At 36.8% G+C, this 20,995-nt stretch overlaps 1 protein-coding gene across 1 annotated transcript in view; it reads right to left on the bottom strand.

Annotated features, from left to right (window-relative positions):
• Window positions 1–14,563, bottom strand: part of LOC141436383 (potassium channel subfamily K member 6-like) — an 86,525-nt gene extending 71,962 nt beyond the window's left edge. The window contains exon 1 of the mRNA XM_074099334.1: window positions 14,429–14,563. The gene's annotated coding sequence lies outside the window, so the exon portion shown is untranslated. The remainder of the gene's footprint in view (window positions 1–14,428) is intronic.
• Window positions 14,564–20,995: the final 6,432 nt, after the last annotated feature.

Genomic DNA, 20,995 nt, shown 5'->3' with positions numbered 1-20,995 from the left:
GTTGATGGCCAGTACCACGTAATTTTTACTTAAATCTTTATTCCTTAACACGAACAAAATTTGAAGGCGTCATTCATACGAGGCGTAATTTCAGGGTATGTAAATTACGTCGCGGTGCGTACCGCACACGGCCATTAGTCTGTAACGCTTATGCCCTATTTAGAAGACGGATTTGGTACTAAACAAAGTGATTCAAGGAACGCTACCTAGCCCCTACTATGGCTGCTTTCCGGAATTTGAAAACATCTAAAAACTTCTGTAAAAGTTAGGAATAAGTTTTAAGCTGTTATAGGGTTCCGAAAATGCCAGATGAGACCCATTTTCAAAAACGCGTGGACAGCCTACTTTATGAAGTACAAATCAATTGAAAAAATAACTGCTGAATGTGCTAAGTGGAGTACAAAATTAAATATTCCAATGAAATAAGAACTTTATTTTAATAATTACCAAAATCATAAAACTAGGAGTTATTGGCTCGGTCTGTAGAAATACGTATGCTTTTTTACTGATTGTACATTTAGTTGACTGTACTTGCACTGTCATCCAAACGACTATGGCGTACCAAATTTCAACCTTCACATTGCATCGAAATACTTTAGACTTATTACCGGGTGTGGCCTGTAATACGAGCAAATAATTAAAACATAGATCGTACCTACTCGTCAGACTAAACAAAATTAGTTCAGCGACTTTTAAAAATAAATGGAGTCTTTAGATTTTCCTTTTTTCATACAAATAAAATGCTGCAATCAATGTACGCCATCCTAGAACACAACTGACGTCGCCTGCCACCGTGCCTGTCATGCTACAAACATCAACTATTTTGCTTTACATTGATTCTTCGAATAAAATTTAGTGTAATAAAAATGTATAAACTAATTATTTTTAAAAGTCGCTGAACTAATATTGTTCATTTTGACGAGTATGATTTATATTTTATTTCTTTGCTCATATTACAGGCCACTCCCGGTATATGTTGGCTTATAAATTTGTACGGAGCCCGAGTCCGTGTTTTTGATACGTCCGGTGTCCCACGTGAGGATTTACTTCAAACCACAAAGACAAGTTAAGTTACTAACTTTTACAAAAAAAGTTATTTAATTACGAGAGTTAATGTTTTTAAGTAACTCGTACGTTTACAATGCCAGCTTATTTTGATTAAAATATGTATGTATGTATGTAAACTCTTTACTGTTCAAAAATAGAGAAACTAACACAATTGATAAAGATTGAGATACACATACCAAGGTAAACTTATTCCTTTAAGGAATCGCTACCTTGAGTGGGGGTGGCGAACAGGGCAATATCCCGCCCGGGGCCTCGCTCTTGCAGGGGCCTCGCAAATAAAAAAAAACTGTTTTTTTTTTTACTTACTATATTTTCGCATCACATACTTTTCACGATGGACAATAAAGGGCCTCGCAAAGACATAGCGCCCGGAGTCTCGCAATGGGTAAGGCTGCCGCTGACAGTAAAGATTACTGGGGTTAGTAGAGTGACTAGATCGTAAAATGATCACAGGTGCGCACATATACCAAAAAAATGTTATAGCCCAGGAGTGGGCATAACACTGCCACGCGATATCACAGGTCTTTTTTCTTACAAGCTAAACGTAACCTAAGTTAAAACTAACACTTACGTGAACTGTTCTCCTGGTGTTGCTTCAGGAAATAGGGATAAGGAATTAGCGCTAATATTGATGGGAAGTGGGATTTCACCATACAAACACTTATTTAGCCACTGCCAATGTCAAAATCGTCTCTTCGACACTTCACGGAGCTCCCGTTTTGAGCTACAAATCACGGCAAAGAAACGCATACAAAATGTCCAAATGACTCAAAATTACACCAAAATTAACCAAAATCCACAATCAAATCAATAAGTAATCCAAAATTTGTAATGTTTTCAACAAAAACGCGGAAAGCGCACCTATGTGCACACATACTTAGCTCATAGTCCACAAGCTTGTGTACATTTAACTGCAAGATACGCCTAACTAATAACAAAACACAACAACAACAAAATACAAATGAAACGGATACAAAAGTCAGATCTATTGTCAAGACGACATTAATATCTAAGGCGTATTATAAAGTCAATGAATATATCACGGACAGGGATATTTGGAAATAATTCCGATCCGCATTAGCGATCCCTTCAAATTAGCGAACCTACTGTGTTAAAAATAAAGTTGTGTTAAATACTTGTGATGTATAGATATCGTTTAATAATATTGCAAATCTGTTTAAAAAAATATATACCTACCTCGTTTAGTTTCTTGCCGGATTCTTCTCAACAGAGGTTTTTCCGAACCTGTGGTAGATTTTTTTTTAAATTCATAAGTGCTTGTTACGAGTATTTCACCATCCATTGATTAGTGTTAACTGACGGTTAAATGTGATGCCACGTCCGTCTATTCGAACAAAACAAATAGAGACGGCATCACATTTAACCGTCAGTTAACACTAATCAATGGATGGTGAAACAGCCCCGTAATTGAATAAAGATATTATTATTTTGACTTTGACTTTAACGCTCAGTTCAGTCTGTGCTAGCTGATGCCATTTGCACGGAGCGAGTTTTGAATAACCCCCGACTTGGTCACTTCACAGTTCAATATCTCAAAAACGGCTGAACTGATTTTGATAAAACATGTCTAAAATCCATCGCTAGAAAACCTGAATTCAAATAAAAACACCGCATTCACATCGGTCCACCCGTTTAAAAGCTACGGTGCCACAGACAGACACACAGACTTATAACACCCTTCTTTTTGCGTCGGGGGTTAAAAATAGTGTGAGCAGCGCTAACTGCACGCGACGTGTGCGACGGATTTTACCTGCCCCCGTGAAGTTTTTTTTTAATTCGACTGGATGGCAAACGAGCAAGTGGTTCTCCTGATGGTAAGAGATCACCACCGCCCATAGACACCTGCAACACCAGGGCGATTGCAGATGCGTTGCCAACCTAGAGGCCTAAGATGGGATACCTCAAATGCCAGTAATTTCACCGGCTGTCTTACTCTCCACGCCGAAACACAACAGTGCAAGCACTGCTGCTTCACAGCAGGATTAGCGAGCAAGATGGTGGTAGCAATCCAGGCGGACCTTGCACAAGGTCCTACCACCAGCAAATCAAAGTGCAATCGCGCCAGCTAGCTATATTAATCTCTGTCACTTTTAGCCTACCACAAAAATTACAATTGTTGCAAATCGACATAATTGTTTAATTTATCATACATTTATCACTAGATGGCAATACGTATCGTGTTATTTGTGTTCTCACTGGTGCCATCTATTGGAAAATCAAAGAAAAGAAAAATAGCCAGTTGAATAGCCAGTATTAGGGTGATACCATTTGCTTGTACTAGGTGGTGTCTCTGTTATATATGTACTCTGTGATCATACTAACAAGTGACAATTATCTGGAATTGTAGCTCTTGTAATATTCATAATCACTGACCAAATATACTCTATTAGTATTTAGCAACTCTCGAACAGCCAATTCAATTAAAACCCTCACAAACATCCATTTATTGAATACCATACATTTGCATACGAAGCACCAAATCACGTGTCTGCGGCCTCTTTATGAATTCAAAGGCATTTCGTTGCTGCGTAGGGGAAAATTATCATACAAAATAAGTATTAGAAGAGTCACACTCTTTCCCGGCCCGGATAATACCGGGATGGAAATACCGACCCTGTTTTTCGTGTACACGCCCATAGAAGCTCCTGTCAGTTTCTATGGGCGTGTATCCAAAAAACAGGGCCGGTATTTCCATGTCCGTGTTATCCAGGCCGAGAAAGAGTGTCACCCTATTAGAAAAGAATTAGCTGAAATCCTAATATGATACTTCCCACGAATCGATCATGCTTAAAAAACACTGCAAATTAGTTCCCTGCGTAAATACTGGTGCTATTTTAAGACTGCGTAGAACGGAACGTGCGTAGTCGGCGTAGGAATAGACGTCAGCATAGGAATTTAATGAAGCGGGGAATTAATTCGAAGTTCGAACGCGGCGGAAATTAATCATGGTGGATATTTATAAGCTCGACGCTTTTGTTGAAACGTGGAATTAAAAGTTTAAACAGGCTAAGGCTTTTAAAAGAGCAGGTTTTGGCTTCCGTACCGCGATAATTTTGTCGCGTGATAACAAATAGTGTTTTTTTAAAACAAGTGTTTAAAGAAAGGTAAAGGTTTTGTAACCGAATATCATATTCTAAGTGAATAGGTACTTTGGTTATTTTTAGTTTTTTTACACATTTCGCATCATTTCGATCTTTCTGCTGTTCTTTGGGAGAGGCCTATGTCCAATAGCAGACGTCTATAGACTGATGATGATGAAACTTATAAAAGTAGGAAAACCCCCAACATTTCAAAGTTCAATAAGTATCTCAAAAACAGCTGAACCCGATTTCAGCGAAACATATTAAAAGGACACTCGATTTCACGTAAAAATAACCGCTTTGTAACAGTTTGTAAATCGGTACATCCGTTTGAGAGCTACTTACGATGCGACAGACAGAGATTGGCGTCAAACACATAAAACCCATCTTGTGCGGTTTGTTCAACCGCTGTCCTTGACGTACCTAAATCAAACAACAGTTGCTCGGCGAATGACAGTTTATTCGAATTTGACACCCTTTTTATAGTTGCTAGGAAAAATCTCGCCAGCGCGATTCAGGGTGACAAAATTTTCCGTACAGCGACATCTATCGGCATATAAACTAAACAAAGATACATATTACTGCTATACACGGTTAAAAAGATACTTACATGCTGGTTAGAAGTCAGCGCGGGTCGTTAGTAACCGAAATAATTAACGTATTCATTGTTCGCAAACGATTTAATAGCGTGTCGGTAACGACTCCACTGCCGACGGTACGTACCCAACACTCGCTGAAGCCAGTTGCGTCTACCGTGGCATAGTAACACTTGCCTGCCCTAATTTTTATATGCCATTATTCGAGCGTTTCATTTCAACCGCTTTTTAGGGTGCCGTAGCCAAAACGGCAAAAACGGAACCCTTCTAGTTTCGCCATGTCTATCTGTCTGTCAGTCTGCGGCTTTGCTCAGAGACATAGCAACTATCGGTTATTTATTAGAGGTCCTGTATTTCTTCTAGATAACTGGAAACTCTTTCAAAATCTTCTGTTGTTTCTATAAAAATGTGTGATTGTTTGATAACTAGTTAAGTGGAGGGTAAGTTTTTTAACAAGTTATACTCTCTGTGTTTCATTTCGATGCCGTTGAAAATAAAAGAAAGTTCTAGTGCCCGTGGTTGTTAGCGTCTTATTGTCTTGGTTTTGAAATGAAGATTTTACTTTAATATGCACTAGACTGGAGCATAAAAAGTCGGTTTATTCTGCCTACATCCAGCATGTCGAACTTTTTGGGCATGAAGGAAAAGACATTGTAAATTTTAAATTCAGTATCTTAAAAACGAAATAATTTTAATGAAACATACCTAAGAACCATAACAGAAATCGGTCCATCCGTTTGAGAGTTCTGTTGCCACAGACAGACAGATATTGGTGTCAAACTCATAACACCCCTCTTTTTGCGTTGAGGGCAAAAAATGAAAAGTTAAGTTAATACAGGCCTGTATCTCTAGACCCTGATTTCACACGTTCCCAGCAGCTCATTTCCAGAACATTAAAATTAACTTGAGCACGAAATTCAAACTGTAATTTAATTTTAAATAGGTTATACATTCCCATTTAGGAAAAAAGAAAGAAAAGAAAGAAAAAACATTTATTAAGATTGGTTTTTGGAGTCTTTTTGTATTTTGTATATCAACTCCAAATTTTGTTACTTTTACGGTCCATAAAATCCATATCGAAAATCCAAATTCATGTCCAGTGGTGGTGTAGCGGTATAGCACGCAGCACGGAATGCTGAGGACCTGGGTTCGATTCCCAGCGCTGGTCTCTTTCTGGTTTTTCTGTGCATCTATGTTTCAGTTTGTATTTTCGATAAAAACATTTATGATAAAAATTACAATGTAACCTTATTTCTAAGGCTCCGCTGTCCATCAAAAGGCTGATCTTTTAATTTAAACAGTACAAGTACATACTTGAGATTTCACATTTTCGAATTTAGCGTTTTCATTAGCATTTTCTGCTAAATAGCTGGACGGATTTAGATGGAAATTGGTATTTAATTAGCTGAATCTTGGCAATATCACTTTGATTAGTTTTATTCCCGATAATACCATGAGCTCGAGAGGTACGGTAACGATTGTTAATTTGAGACCCATTTCGTCTCTGTTTTCTGTATCGCTTACTATGTCTGGTGTACAATATGTGTGTCTTTGTATTGTGAACTAAAAGAATTTAGTTCACAATAGGTAGTTAATAAAACATGCCTTGACAGTAAATAATTAAAAATCAAGGTAGTTTTGAAGGACGGTTAAAAAATTATTAATAATTGTGGGTAGTTTTGTTTTATTCATAAAACGTATGGGTACTTGGGGAGTTACAGTGACAAATTAAAACGGTGGTTGTGGTTCGTTAGTCTAACAACTGGTACCATGGTGTACGGTTGTGTCACTCTGAAGATGAGCTCTGGTTGAGTTCGAAACGCGTCAGTGGAGTGTGGCGGTGGTGATAGATGGGTTTATGTGATTTGTGTGTGTTCTTACAGTGTGGAGGTGGAGGAACTGCATGAACACGCATATTTTGCATAAGCTTAGCTATAAGGTCGCGGTGAGCAAGGAAATTCTTTTAGTTCATTGATATGGACCTCCGCAAAGTAACGCCTGATTCAATAAATTCTTTGTATTGTATTGTGCCCACGGATAGCGGTAAACTAATTCTCCGCGGACGGAGTCGCGGCTAACGACTAGTTAGACATAAAATCTAAGGACTAGCAGCGGTTGAGATGCCCGTGAAATAACCCATTTATAAGCGGCGTAGGTGTTCCCAGACGGGAAGCGTTGCGTGGGAGTATGTTTACCAACATAGTTGGTCCCTTGCCGCCCGACCGGAAACACCTTGGCATCCGACTTCCGGCCGCAGAGGGGATAGAGCAGATATGCTGGAGGAATAGTTATTTTTAACCCAGTTTAGATAAACTGAGCCCAATTGCATATCAAAGTACAAGCTATATATGTATAGTATTAAATAGTGAATTTCAATACAAAATCGCTATACTATTAGCTTGTGAAAAAGCCGTAGTTTGCTCAAGCAGAGGATCGTGGGTTCAAACCTCGGCCTGCACCTCTGAGTTTTTCTTAACTCATATGCGAAATTACATTTGAAATTTACCACAAGCTTACGGTGAAGTAAAACATCATGAGGAAATGTGCACAAACCTGCGAAGCAATTCAATGGTGTGTGTGAAGTTCCCAACCCGCACTGGGCCGCGTGGGAACTACGGCCCAAGCCATCTCAATCTGAGAGGAAGCTTGTGCCCAGAAGCCTAACTTGTACTTTGTTATGCAATGCCTGGTCATGTATGTGAGTGTTGGATCATATACATATGTAACACAGGGTAACTTTGACCATGGGGATTTAAAACCAAGGTTCGATTCTACTCGCAAAACTGAGATACTTTTGTTTTGCTACTTTTAAAAAATATGGCCACTTTTAATTTCATTTTTTTTCATACAAATTAAATGTAATTTTCAATCTTACTGAAGCAGTGCTTGCACTGTGTGTTTGCGTTGGAGATAAGACAAGCCGGTGAATAAACTGGCACTTGAGGTAGCCCATCTTAGCCTCTAGCGTTGCACGCATATGCAATACCCTGGGTTTGGCAGATGTTATGGGCTGTAGTGATCTCTCATCAGAGACCCACTTGCTCGTTTTCCATCCAGTCGAATAAAAAAAGCAATACTAAATTGACGGCACATTGATAAATGTTTATCTAGAATGTCAATAAATTTTCAAAAATTATTACAAGGCACCCGTACCAAGAGAGCGATAACACCGCCATGTCCGATACACTGATTTAACAATCAAACTTTGAGGATCAATAAATGATCTAAATTTAAGTTTTTTGAAAATGGTACAAACAAAAGTAGCTTGATTTTGTGAAAAGAATCGAACCTTAAATTAAAAGCCCCATGGTCATTTAGAGACTCTCTGTATAGACACAGCTAGTGATGCGGCTAACTGCACTTAATATTTTGCCTAGAGATTGGTAGATTACAAAAAGTAACTAAAAACTTCCCAAATGGTCGAACTCGTAATTTGAAAACACCCGAATTCCCAAAAGCCCTAAAATGTCAATGTTTTGATGATGCCGAATCGCTGCGCCTGACCAATTAATTAAGTAATTAGCGCACTCATACGTCAATGAGTGGATTAGCTGCCTAATGGGTCGGCCGCGGATTTATTGACTTGCCAGTGTTGACTTTTTGCCTGCCATGTATAGGCAAGGCATAGAGATAGCATTAGTAGAGGACCAATGGGGCAATAGTAGAGTGGAAAAAAGTGTGTGTGTGATATTTGTCACGCATATAGTGGTTGCCGATCGATAGTGTTTCGATAATTTGAGCAAAAGAGATATCACTACATTTAATTTTATCGCTTTGACATTTTGATTATTTTTTATTGTTCATATGATCGATCGTTCCATTTTATTAAATTTGATATAGTAATTGTAATTTTAACTTTTAATGTTTTTACCCTTAATATTGTTCTTAATTTTAAATTTAATTCTAATTTGACATTGTAATTCTATTTTTAACTGACCTTTTATTGTCATTTGCTACTGGCACATATTATTATTTTTTGTACACAATTTGACGATCCTTTTGTGAATTTCTTATAATTTACCTTACATGTATTTATAATGCATTTTTTCATTTAATCTAATCTAATCTAATCACTTTTCGTGCCATACTATCGGTATAGTAGAGTCATTCACGATGACGCGTGCCGTGCTTCTTATTACAATGTCATTAATGTCTAATTTTGACAATCTCACGCGTCTTCGTAGATGGCACTAGGTATAATCAACAATACTATCGATATTATCTATAGTATCAGTCTTGACGACAAATGACCTATTGATACTATCTATAGTCTTCGTAATTTTCTGTTTAATACTACCGATAGTATCGATACTATGGATAGTATGGTCTTTTTCCGATTAAAACTATCGATTTTTCGGCAACACTACACGAAACGACTTGGGATGAATTAGTACGAAGCTTGTTATGCAGATAGTGTGATCACTGGAATAATTTGTTTGCCTTATGGTGCAACATATAGTTTTAAGTGCTGAAAATTACCTGTCATTTATGTTTCACCTATTTTCACCTATAGTTGACAAATAAACGTATTTCAATTTGAAATTTCAAAGTTACATTTTATTCCGATAAATGTAGAGACGCGAAATTTGGCATTCGTGTGTTTCATACAATGTTAATCATGGTGTAAGTTCATTGTGTAATTTTTGGGAACTTATTTATTAATTTATTTAGCTTTGTAAGGGAATTAGAAAGAGATTAGTAGACGTCACTGGCGACGGCAAAGCTGGCAGTTTTCTCGGACAAAGAACTAGCTTAGCTTTTCAGGGAGGGATCGCTCTGCCAGCATCTTTGGAACCTTGTCAAAGGGAGCTTCTTCAAATATAGTTAGGAATGTATCAGTGGCGTAGCGTCAGATATTTTTGTGGTAAAGCCGAAGCAAAGATCGTAAATAAATCATGTAGTCCTATTTTGTAAATATTGGGCAAGCCGATGGGAATGGGGTTCTATGGACGCTTCGCCACTGAATATATGTATGTATGCATGTACACTATAAATAATTAGTTTTAGTTTTTTTATATACTTATGATTATTTTTTTTTTACGATAATTTTAAGTATGTTGAACTTTCACTTTCAAAATAGATATTAAAAAATTTTGAAATTTCAATTAGGATTAACTAAATTTCCGCAATAGATATCAGTTGAACTGCCAGAGCTGAACCTTTAGGTTAGGTTAGGTACCTAATTAGGTGAGGTAGAAACGCAAGGCAAGCCGAGGATAAAAGTTAGTTATACATCCAATCACAAACTTTGACTGGCATACCTCGTTATATTTCTAAAACAATTACGCAACTCCAAATCTCTCAAACTTCTATTTATTTCGTATACGCAATTACTTCCACGAACTCGTATTCTAACTCAACAGTTTAATCACAAAGACCGAACCTCTAGTAAATAAAGTCCATTTTCCAAAACACGAAAGAATCGTAAGAGATCTTTTTGAGGGTAACCAGTGTAAATAAGAAAAGTTTCGGGCGGCGACAGCCGAAATATACGAAAAAAAAATCGAATGCAAAACGAGTTTGAAACTACGTAAGTAAAAGTTTATTAGATACGTGGCTTTTAATGGGTATTCGGGGTATTCTTATATTGAGCCCGCTAATAGCATTTTAGCGGTATTTTTTTCTATTTGTTATCTATCATGTTAAAATATATTGACCCGGATAACTCACGTCTTAAATCGAGTTTAGCTGGGCATGTTTCGGACTAATCCGTAGCCCTTCTTCTTAGGAGCAAAGCGAGTCGGCGGCTGCTGCAACACGCGCACTGCGCGCCACCGCTCGAAACTGACACCGGCGCACAACTACCCGCGTTTTCATCATTATTTTCATTATAACTGTCAAATGTAGGGTAATAGCACATATCAATCATGTGATCAGTCGAAGGACTATAGGCAGATGAGCTGCGTGATCCATGGGGTGTAGAATTGGTTCAAGTAAAACTTAGCGGTAGTAGAAATTATAATAATATTAATAATAGAACCTTTTATTCGAAATTTCGTAAATTTTTAGCGTTTCGTACCTCAAAAAGAAAAACGGAATCCTTATAGGCTCATTTTGCTGTCCGTATGTCTGTTTGTCTGTTAAGAAACTTTTCCCAGGAACGCGGGAGGTATCAAGGCGAAGAACAAATAATAATAGTCAAGCGTGAACTGGTCTTCAGGAAAAAAAAATAAGCTTTGATAATTTATCTCCGCTATAATAAATTAAATCAATCAATTCAATTGTACGAGATTTTGAGGTATCTATGATTGTACGGAAACCTCGGTGCGCGAATCCAATTAGTACTTGTCCGGTTTTCGAATCTACTGATCTACTTAGTTTTATTCAGAAACCTATCTCCAAATAATAAAACATAATATTTCATTATTCCATCAACATTAATACGAAACTGAAACGTCAATCTTTTTCGGTCCCTTCATGCAGCTTCCTAAATTGAGTTTCATTGATCCAAATATATCATGAATAGATAACTAAGAGGGCTACGGTCTGCGCAGACATCCTTTGGGCATTATTTTATCAAATAAAAATGCATGGAAGAGAATAAACATGAAAATTAACCTTGTGTAGATGGGCCGCAAGGGCTCGCTTTTGTGGAGAATGCGATAAAAACCAGCGAAACACCTAAAATATTCCGGAATAATTTGAAAACACTATGCAAACCTCCCAACTAGCAAAATTTTGTCATATAGACGTTTTAAAAAAAAAGTGTACCCATTCCTTTTTTTTTAATTTTGGAAAAAATATGGTTTTCGTACTCAGAATCAAAAGCACAAGATTAATATAATGGTCGCGGCAACGTAACATATTCAGACTTTTAGCTTATGACATTAGTTATATAAATGTAATGAAAACGTTTATAGAACGCGATCTGGGCCCATTTTACTCAGCGCTTCAGTCATATAAAAGTCATTTAAAAATAAAGTTGTGTTGAATACTTGTGATGTATACATATCATTTAATAATATTGTAAATCTGTTTTAAAAAAAAATATATACCTCGTTTGAGTTTCTTGCCGATTCTTCTCAGCAGAGGTTTTTCCGAACGCGGTGGTAGATTTTTTTTGACATTCATAAGTGCTTGTTATAGCCTAAATTGAATAAAGATATTTTGACTTTGACTTTGACTTTGATTTAACTGCAGTCTGCAACTGCCAGCCACTTACTGATCATATAATAATCACCAACGTGACTATCTTAAAACTAATTAGCATTATATCTCTTATATGATTAAAATTCATATAAAAGCCATATAAGTATAATATGTAGTTGAGTTAGTTGCTTATCCATATAATAAATAATTCCAGCCTATATACGTCCCACTGCTGGGCACAGGCCTCCTCTCAGAATGAGAGGGCTTGGGCCGTAGTTCCCACGCGGGCCCAGTGCGGATTGGGAACTTCACACACACCATTGAATTGCTTCGCAGGTTTGTGCAGGTTTCCTCACGATGTTTTCCTTCACCGTAAAGCTCGTGGTAAATTTCAAATGTAATTTCGCACATGAATTCCGAAAAACTCAGAGGTGCGAGCCGGGGTTTGAACCCACGATCCTCTGCTTGAGAGGCCATAGGTCAAACCACTCGGCCACCACGGCTTCTATACTGATATTATAAATGCGAAAATGTGTGTGTTTGTATGTATGTTTGTCCGTCTTTCACGTCGAAACTCACTCACTCATATTCACTCAATCAAAGGCTGAAATCAAATATAAATAAATCTCGATCACAGCGTGATCTCGTTATTACGAGTAATATTATTGCGCAATTGAGTCACTTCGAGGGGCTTCAGATCCTATTCGAAAATCGAATTTCGTATCGTACCGTCCCTCTCACTCTCGTGTTAAATAATATTAGCGTAAGCGGGACGGCAAGATACGAAGTTTGAATTGCACTTCATAGTATAGGGCCAGACGCTTGCGAGATCACTCGACGATAGAGATGAAAGACTTCAACGGCAATTTTAAGGACCAAGTAATATATTTTTTTAAGATGTAAATCGAGCGATTGACAGCAAATTGATTCTTCTGAACTTTCGCCCGCTTTGAATAATCGCTGTAAAATAAATAAATGTAAACTTAGAATCGTTTTAATATTATATTATTATAAATGTGAAAGTTTATTTGTCTTAGTAGTATGTATGTATGTATGTAAAGACTTTATTGTACATAAAACACAAAAATATTACAAAAAGAAAACAACAAAACAAAAGAGTACAAAGGCGAACTTATCCCTATAAGGGATCTTTTCAAGCTAACCTAAACAGGAAAGGAAAACTATTAGTTAGAGTAGTTGAGTGCATTATTTTTTTTTATCAACAGGATGGCAAACGAGCAAGTGGCTCTCCTGATGGTAAGAGATCACCACCGCCCATAGACACCTGCAACACCAGGGGGGTTGCAGATGCGTTGCCAACCTAGAGGCCTAAGATGGGATACGTCAAGTGCCAGTAATTTCACCGGCTGTCTTACTCTTCACGCCGAAACACAACAGTGCAAGCACTGCTGCTTCATGGCAGGATTAGCGAGCAAGATGGTGGTAGCAATATAATAATCACGATGCTTAAGTGGTAGAATAAGACGAAATATTTTTTAAGCTACACTTCACGTGTACAAATAGTCATAGCCGCACTGCACTACTAATAATAATAATAAAACCTTTTATTACTGAAAACATTTGATATAAGTGTAACATTTGGTTGGGGTTGATAAATCATAAAGTACTTATTTAATTGACTTTAGCTAAAAAAAACTCAATTTAAAAAATAAAAATAATGTTTGCATGGCCATATGTATATCTAGTTATCCATGTCACATGTCACTGAACATTTAGGAATATTTAAAATACTAATTCCACCTGTAATAATCACATATTACCAATGAGTAAGGCAAAATAAACTATTTCATTTAAATTTACGCCATAAAAATTATTAACAACTAGCAAAAGTTATGCGGAAACAAAACCCACTGCTACACCGCGTAGCGGCTACGGATTACGTAGCCCGTAGCACGCTTCGTAGCTACTACGCGTAGCACGTAAAACTATAATCTGTCATTTTGGTAGAATAATATTTTATTTTGAGTTCATTAATATACTCTGGTATATTTTGGCCTTCGGGTTTATGGTAATGTCTTATTCATAAACGATTGTAGAAGGTTTTAAGTTCCTAACTAACGGAAAAGCAAAAAAGTGCTGTATAAGTAAGTATAGAAGAAGCCAATGATGAAATTACCGGAAAAAAACCCTGTTCGAGTTTAATTTTAGTAAAACAAAAGTGTAATTATAAAGTTCCAAGTCGTTACATATTACCGCAAATGAATAACGCATGATATAGTTTATACCCTCCATAGTGACGTCATTCGACGGATGTAGAGGGGTGAAGGGAGGGAAGGAGAAGTTCTATAGCATCTGCTTTTGTGAAATCATTGAAATCACTGGAAGGTTGTATTGGTAAACACTAAAATCAATCTTATTGGCTGCATTCTGAATAGGTATAAAAAAAATAATGAAAAAAAAAATCAAAGAATCGTTTTTATTTAATTGCAGCTGCTAGGATATAAGTTGTGAGTAATATTTCAAAATCAGCAAGGGCATTTTTTTAATAATTCAAATTTTCTGGTATTAAATTCACCAAATTTAATAATAAGCAAAACAGAAAACTAAACTTACCGTACTGGCTGGAACCGCCAACAACTTTTTAAACTCTTCGTAAATTAAAAAAGCTCGATTGTGTTGTGTCGCTCGAATTTGAAATTCAAATTTGTTCGCGGCGTTTTGTCGCTGACAGGCGTGCGAACCGGCGGCGTCAGGGGAGGCTTCTGGCCTATAGGTTTTATTGCACGCGTTCAAAAATAGACTGCTCTTGCAAAAACGCCTTTACACGAGACGGTGTGATGTCGTGCAATGTAGAGGAACTCATGGAAAAGAAAAATCAAGAGGCAATGGCATGTCAACGAGACACGCTGATCATAACTTAACTGAGCATTGTTACGTCAATTTCGTTGTCAAATTTAAGGTACGTAGCATTAAAACTCGGATCCGGTAGTTATGTAGCCATATTCAGCTGTTTTCAATGTAAATTCTAACAGCCTTATTCATAAAAAGTTAGAGCCTCCTTGAAGGCTCCTTGAAGGCCCGATGCTAAAAAACATGATTCATAAACGTCTGTTAGCGCTAATCAGTCGATCAAGGCTCTGCTAAAGTTAGAGACGTAGACCCTCCTTTATCTCTCTGCTAAGCTCAAAATGGCCGCCACAAGTTTGAAACAGCTGACTTTGACTAGAGCAAAAAACTATACGTACCGAGATATTTATAGTGAAGGCAGGGCTACGCAGATTAAAAAAAAAACAGGAAAATTTATTTTCAGGAATTTGTATTAAAATCCTCTAAATTAGCAACAATAAATTAACAATAAATATGAAAAAAAAATAAGGATGAGTAACATAATTATGGCTTTTTGCACAACATAAACATGCGGATCGAAATGGCGGGAAAACAAACATCTCGCTTTTTATTTTATTTTCCTGGTAATTTGCTGTCACTGCTGTCCATTTTTTTTTTTACTATCGATTAGGCCATTTTTTGTCTTTGATTTGTCAAGGTGGCCAACATAACGCGTCTAATCCGTCTATCAGCAGCTCAAACAACTAGCAGACTGCTAGCAAGCGTTATGAATCATACTCTTGACAACCGTCTAACAAGCTTAATCAGTCTGCTAAGTAACAGACCGATCAAACCTCAATTAAGGTTTTTTTATGAATAAGGCTGTAAATATCTGTACAATAGACTCTCAATGATATAACTGTTGTTCTGAAGTTATAATATGCTACCGGTTCATATGTTATTATGTTTTTTTCGTATAGAAGCTACGAATATTTTTGGTGACATTGATTTCAGTACAAATCGGGACTTCAAGATCACCAAATACTTGGAAACATACAAAATAGTCCTTAAGAGTGACTCAGTCAAAGCGGTCAAATTGTTTGAGACATCCCTCGTGTACAAATATAATTGGAGCACGCAGATCGCCAAATACCTACTTGGTAACATTCAAGCCGACATAAGTACCGTAGCAGCCAAAGTATCCAAAAGTATGGGACACCACAGGAAAATTGACTTTATTACATACCGTGTAAGGTCCAATGATCCTGTTAGCTAGTCCTCTTTTAATACAATGTGAACGGTGTTCCATTTTCAGTCTCTTGGAGCCAAATGCACATGTCGTTGCCTTTTTAAGTAAATAAAAACTCTTTTATAATGGCAAATTCAAGCCATATTTATTAAAAAAGAAATCCGTTAATCCGGAAATCTGACAGTGCAAATAAAACATGCAAAAAAGGCGTCAGGCCAAAAGAAAAATAGATGAAATGATCACTGACAAATTGGTACTCTTCTCGGTGATTGTCAAAACTAAAAGTTCGAATCTTATGACGTTTAGGGGAAGTTGAGTGGTTGAGTAAAAGCACCTTTGTCGGGATTACTTGAACTACAACTACCACCATCTTGCTCACTAATCCTGCCGTGAAGCAGCAGTGCTTGCACTGTTGTGTTTCGGCGTGGAGAGTAAGACAGCCGATGAAATTACTGGCACTTGAGGTATCCCATCTTAGGCCTCTAGGTTGGCAACGCATCTGCAATCCCCCTGGTGTTGCAGGTGTCTATGGGCGATGGTGATCTCTTACCATCAGGAGACCCACTTGCTCGTTTGCCATCCAGTCGAATAAAAAAAAACTAATTTTATTACTCTTAATACAAGCTTATACAGCGTGTCTTTTTGATACTACCTCAAACTGTAACCAAACGAAGATTTAAGTGCTGTGAACCGATATCAAAACAAATTGTTAATTTAAAATTAACTACCAGAGCGTAATTAATTTTTGAAATATTTTCACGCAGCTATGTAATGCGTACAATAATTTGATACGAGAGAGAAACGTTCTGTGACAGCTGTCACGTCAACAAGTGCGACGTTTTGAATAAAAATAAAGCAGTATCACGTAGCGTGACGTCACATTGCGTGCTAATTAATTTTGTAAGGAAAATAATAAGTTTTTTTTTACTAAAACATAATAAAATGTGATTACTAGGACCTTCACTAACTGCCCTTAAAGTTTGAGGTAGTATCAAAAATACACGCTGTATACCTAATTTTAATCTATTAAGCGATAAGGCCGTCCATTGCTTACCTTGTAATTTTCTCTCTGTGTATCTGTTTTCTGTATCGCTTACTATTTCTGGTGTACAATAAAGAGTCTTTGTATTGTATTGTATTGTACTTTACATAGTAAAATCAAAGAATCGTGTCGTACACTGTAAAAACTTTTCCACTGTATCAATGGCTGTATAACCCCCGGGCCTGCGCCTTCGCGCCAACGCGGCCGCCATGACACTTTATCAATGGAGCGGCCATCTTGTTGACGTCATGCGCATCGCAAACTTACGTAAACCGACATCAGTGGCGCTGCCATCGCACGGATCTTTAGAAAACAATATGGAATAAGTGCTAGTTAAACTTTTGGCCGCTACGTTAAATAAGTTAGCAAAAATAAGTATGGCGACCGCTTATGTAATGTTTGTTTTCGTTGAGGATTTATGGGAGCATAGCCCGCAAGGTCTATGTTAAATATAATATCATTAATTAATTAACTGCTGTAGAATGTAATTGAAAGGCTGTCGGGTCGTGAAAGCTTTGGGGATTACTCGTATTATTGAATTTTAGGGAAGTACGTAATGATATTAGTAAAGGTTTGCCTACCTCGCAGTCACAGCAAGGCTACTACTGACATTTACACTATTTAATACGAGAGCGAGAGGGACCGCACGACACGAACTTCGAGTTTCGAGTTTCGTAGTAGCCCTGCAGGACTAAGTAGTCATAGAGAAATAGAAATGTTATGTACTTAGATATATTTTCGGTCAGCATTAATGTCGTAATATTTTAGAGCCTTCTATTAATTCATGTGAACACGATTTTGGTGTTTTCAAGTAAATTTACTAATTTTATTATTGTAGTGAACAATAATAGAAACTCCGACCGTGTTCTACATCGTATCGAAGTTTCTCAACGCGGTCGTATATATACAAGTTCCGACGCTCGTCCTTCGGACTTCGGTCCCCAGGCATAACACCTGCCAGGAGAGAGATCTCTCTATTGGAGCCTTCCCCCACAATATCAATGGAATATGATCTTTTTAATACGAGAGTCAGAGGGACGGTACGATACGAACTTCGATTTTCGAATATTCGTAGTAGCCCCTCTGGTACAGTTAGAGCCGTCCTTAGGTCGTGTACTGGCCACCAGCGGGCAGCGGCGCGTGGAGCGTTTACTCTTACGGAGAAGGGTCACATAGAGAGACTAAGGCAGATGTTATGCTTGGGGATGGAAATCCGAAGGAAGAGCGTCGGTAGTAGTATTTATGCGTCCGACTTGTGAAACTCCGATAGCGCGATGCAGGTTACATATTTGAATATCGAAGGTTAAAACACCTACGGGTAAAATGTCGATGTTCAAAATATCGAAAACTAAAATATCGACTATATCGAAAATTAAAATAACGAAAGTTTATATTGTCGAATAGTTAGATAACCTACGTCCAATATATCGAAAATATATTTATCTACAAAAGTGACATCGAAATCGAAAGATTAAATATCGAAGTCCAAAAAAAATGTGCTAAAAATGACTAGATTATGTAAAATAAATGCTATTAAGAGAAAGGAGCACTAAATAAAGCAGAATTGTATGTACGATATTTTAATTTTCAACATTCAAATATGTCGACATTGACAACTTAGATATATTGGCTATCGATATTTTTACTCATTCGATATTTTAATCAATCAACATTTCAATCTTAGACATTTTGACCATAGGTATAACAACTTTCGATATTGCGATACAATCGATATTTTAATTTTCGATATTTTGAACATCGAAATTTTAACCGTAGGTATTTTAATTTTCGATATTCAAATATGTAACAATGTTGGAATTTTTATATTTGACCACAAGATGGCATTAAGGGTCGCTACATTAGTCCCTTTATTTAACCTCTGAAGCAATTACCTAAACAACTTAGAAAAGTTGGAGCACGTAAGATTGTAGGATAGGATTGTACTTATATCCGTATCTCATAAAGCGTTTTATGGCCATACACTTCGTGGGCGGAATACAGAGCATTAAAAGATGCACTTAATTGATGGGCTCGTCTAGATCCTCCTACCCGCTTGCGTGATGGGTACACAGGCACGTGCTGGCCTTGTAAGTCCTTACTTTTTTTCACACTAAAACGGCATATAAAACATTATGTTAATTGATATCTCCTTAAAGATTGTACTAAATCAGTTACGCTGATTTATATCTTTGACATTCAGGTGATTCAGGTAAACACTCGACTTATCTCTAAGAAGATAAATTCTGTAGTCGTCGGCCACAGTTACATAAGCAGTGTTCAAATAATTTGGCTTTAACGTAAGCATCCATCAATTTGATGACAAATTCAATTAAATTAATATTTCTGTAGCATCTTCTGTAGGCATTTCAATTGAAAAAATAATACTAAAAATTTTACTGATTCCAAAATAAATTAGAAACTGAAAAATAACTTAATTATATTCAAAAACTTTTGCATTAAAATTTGTACTATGGGAAACGATATAATAACCCCAAGCCACAGAATAGATAATAAATAGTACCTACCCAAGAATTTACCCTCATTGTAAATTTTATAAAATTACTTAATCCCGTTCAATATTAAACCTATGTTACCCGTGTTACCCATCTTAAATATCGACAAATTGTTTTTAATCATGAGAAACAACGCTCTTCATTTAATCATCTCAATGATACTCATCAAAAACTAATTTCAAATTCAATTAAACCATTGAATAAAAGTAGAGTGTTCAAACCACGACTAATTTAATACTCCATCCTTATCCATCAAGTACAAAATCGCATAAGAGTGAAGGAGACGCGTAACAAAACATCCCTTAAATGATGCTTCTAATCCGAGGCGCGAAATCTCACCGCGCAGCCGCGAATCAATAAAACCCTGCTACCAAGTTACTAGAACTCTTTGTCAAATACGAATAACGCTGCATACATTGCTCCCTTACTAAGTTGCTTTGTCAAAGTAGTAGCGCAAAAGAGGTAATGGAACTTGAAATTGGAATTGGTGTTGTCATTTATTGCATGTTTGGTGGTCTTTGGGGGAGGGTTAGCGCTTGCGCTCTGCCTCCCTGGACCAAAATTCATAGAACAAGTGTAAGCGTTTGCAAAGTGCGTCCATTTTAAGTGAAACACAGTTTTTAATATAATAAGTGAGTTCTCTACCTGTTTACTATGTAATAATTTGTTGTATTGAAAAGTTAACATGTTTTTTAAGTTTCTGATTGTGTTACGTGTCGATTATTGCAAAAATGTAGAGCGAGCTTTGCTTAACTTAAACTACTTGCGAAAAACAATGAAAATAACCCAATTAGTTAAGCATAAATAAGTAAAGAAAAAGAAGACAATCAGTTTTTTCTTTTTCCATAATTTGCTAATTGCTAATTTTGTGAAATATTTTTATCGAGAAATGTCTTTCTAATGTAATCTATGTAATGTAGGATTACCTAACATTACCTACATTGTTGTTTAAACTGAAAATGTACTGCCGGAAAGTGCTCAAAAATAGTTTGCTAGAAACCACGACTTAGGGCCTGTTTCACCACTTGTCGACTAACGATAAGTGACGGATATGATATCATGCAGTGATGCCGTCTCTGTTTTTGTTGTCCGAATAAACAAAGACGGCATTACTTTTATTCGACACTTAAAGTTAGTCGACAAGTGGTAAAACAGGTCCTTAGTCTTCCAAACGTAATTATTATTTTAATTAAAAGCTAGCTATATAATTTTTCAAAATATTAAAAAAAAATATTTAGTATTTAATTTAGCTCTAGGCAAAATCAAATGTAGTTCAATTGTGTTCTAGACAGTCCAAAAGCAACCCTCAAATACGCTCTATAGAAAATTATAGCTCTCATAATTTCCTCAAGCAATCACAGTTTAGTGGTAGAAAATAGAGCCACGAGATGCGGGTTCGAATTGCGTGAGTCGCACCCGAAAATCTTTTTAATTTTTAAATAATATCTTCGATAGGTACTCATAACTTAGTTATTTTGACTTATGATAGTTGCAATCGATGGTACCACCACTCTTAATATTGATATGCCATCAATGAACTATAAACAATT

The sequence above is a fragment of the Choristoneura fumiferana genome, chromosome 16 (assembly GCF_025370935.1).
Source record: "Choristoneura fumiferana chromosome 16, NRCan_CFum_1, whole genome shotgun sequence".
Taxonomy (NCBI): domain Eukaryota; kingdom Metazoa; phylum Arthropoda; class Insecta; order Lepidoptera; family Tortricidae; genus Choristoneura; species Choristoneura fumiferana.
Note: the sequence above shows the minus strand (reverse complement) of the source record. Positions and strands in the feature narration are given on the sequence as shown.